A 2,707-nucleotide genomic window follows, 5' to 3' on the forward strand; every position below is an offset into this window, starting at 1 on the left:
AAATCTCCACCATAAAACTTTTAAATCTAATAAACATTTTATCAAAGTGGTAAGACACAAAATTAGCATTAAAAAATTAGGAACTTCTTTACTCATAGGTAAAAAAAAACATAAGAAGAAATAAGTAAAATAATCCTATTCAAGATGGCCCAAGTGTAAACACAAGCAATGAGAAAAGGCTACATCTACAATACGAGCTTCAAAATGGTGAATAAAGAAATTGAAGAAGACACTAGAAGATTAAAAGACCTCTCATATTCAGGATAATAAGATTAATATTGCCACATGACCAATTGGTCTACAGACTCAATGTAATTAGTCCTTACCCAACTGCTGACATTATTTTTTACTAATTAACTTTGTTCTTTGACAATTTCACATGTGTATATAATACATTCTGATTATTTTCTCCCACAACCCTCTCCTACCTAATTCCCACCACTGTCTTCTCTCCTTTATTCTTACAAGTGCTTTTCCCACATTCGTGTCTTTTTGTCTTGTTTTCCGACCTGATGTTAATGAAGGCCATCTGTGTGATGATAGATTTGGAATTATCCATTGGAGAATCATGTTCTCACTGGTTGGTATACAACTGAAGACAATGACTGACCATCTCTATAATGCATTAGCCAATAGTTCATCAAGGAAGGGTCGGAACTTGTGGTGATTTGTGGTTTTCAACCATTTTTGGGTGGGCTCTAAGGCTCACCCATGGGATGAAATCCGCACATAGCACTGTTAAGAGACCCAGGAACCTTTGGGAGAAGCTGCCAAATAGTAGTAGTATTTGGAAATAGTATTAAAATGACGCCTAATGACTTACTGAAGTACCCACAGATTACCAGAGCGCCACACAGACCTGAAGTCACATGAACCCCAAGAGATGAGGAAAGTTGCCTTTGATCTGAGAGTCTACACATTTAACTATTAATAAACACCAGATGGTTCTATGTCTAAATGAAGACAAAGAGAAGTGTTGCTGAAGAATAACTATTGATTCCTATTACATGCTATTTTGCTTGCCTCTTTATCTGCTACTTTGAGTTGATAGCCATATTCCATCCGGTCGCTACCCCCTGCTCTACCTCCATGACCTGTTTGTGGTATTCAATAGATTTTATTGAAGGCAGGCTCCTGAATCCTTTCTAGCAGCGCCAAACGCCACCCCATCCCATCCCCCCACACATAGTAGAAAATGGTAGAGTAGGGACAGCATATTTACAACAAAAACTTTCATTTAGTAAACATAAGAATGGAAACAATGAATCTTTGCTGGGAAATACCAACAATAGCTCCCTAAACCAGACTTAAGTAAGGGCCCCTGCATTATCCAGGAATACGAAACATGGATTGTGGTCTCTGTGAACAACTCTCCTGGAGATTTCCCTCTTGGACCATGGGTTTGCTCTTCAACAGCATCTTCCTTACCCTGTAGGTCCATCTGAAGACAGAGAGTATGGCCCACTAAACAAACTCATTTCATGCTCTTGCATAATGAAAAGGCCTGATGGACACTTCGTGGATGAGAAATCCCACAAGTCTTTTTCATGTATGTGAGCTTGCCATTTCTTGGGAAATGTAATTGCAAAATTCAGTGAATTGTCTATTTTCTTGCAGTTAATTCCTTACAGAGGTGTTCTTGATCTGATTTGTGTGAGCTTATGACATTGAAGGGCATGTCTGTTTCCAAAGCCTGTAATTCATGGCAGTAACCTGAAACAGGCCGGGGAGGTATATTTATAACATGGAGTCAGAAGACACTAGAAATCAAGGACTTTTCCTGAACAACCAATCAACTTTGGTATTAAATATTCACCAGCACTGCACCCAAAAGCAAGCATACCCTGACCTCTTTTAGACGGTGTCCCAAGCCTGGTGGATCTCCCTTTGTTTAATGTCATCTATCATGGCCCATTCTCCTCTCTTACATTGACAAGAGCAATCCAAAGCTTGAGTCAAAGGACATAACCTTCCTATGCTTGCTGTCCAGGGGTCACCTCCCACTAGGTGAACGGTCTTAGTGAGAAACTTTGAGGGACACTATGAATGAGTCTTATTTAACTCCTGCTGTTTCAGGAAGAGAGAGAGAGTTGGGTTTCCCAGCCTTGAGTCTATAGCACTTAGGTCTAGGCAATGGATCAATGGATCAAGGGTAAAGAAACACTCTCTCTTTATGCTTCTGTTTTCTTCCATCTATGCCTAAAATTAGCCTATTCTCATTTGATTTCAATTCTTTCCTCTCAAGTCTTGCTCAGTGTAGCAAGAAGCAGCCAAAACATATGACAGGCTGCCTTTGTTCTAACTTCTTCTTTACAGCTGAGTGTTCCACCCCCCTAGTCTTTGCAGGTGACAATTTTACCAATTGCTCTGGCAAGACCTAACAAAATAGTTGAAAGCTTTTCAACCTTCTACCCTTAATATGCTTCCTGGTTGGCTTCAAACTGATAACTAAGACAGGCCACATATTTCAGATTTTTGTGATAGTAGCAACATGGTTTCAAATAGTGATTTCTAAATTAGACATTATAATGAAGATACTAAAATGTATGATGTTCTAAATGAATAATTTATTCTTTGCAGACCATTGTAGAGTTAAACAGTCTAAAACTGGTGGTGTATCCTTGATATTCTCAACTTGTGGCCCTAGTTGCTCCATTAGGTAGCTTATTTAAAAAAAAAAACTCAAAATTAGATATAGGAGGTCAAG

This window comes from Cricetulus griseus, chromosome 10, assembly GCF_003668045.3.
Source record: "Cricetulus griseus strain 17A/GY chromosome 10, alternate assembly CriGri-PICRH-1.0, whole genome shotgun sequence".
Classification (NCBI taxonomy): Eukaryota; Metazoa; Chordata; class Mammalia; order Rodentia; family Cricetidae; genus Cricetulus; species Cricetulus griseus.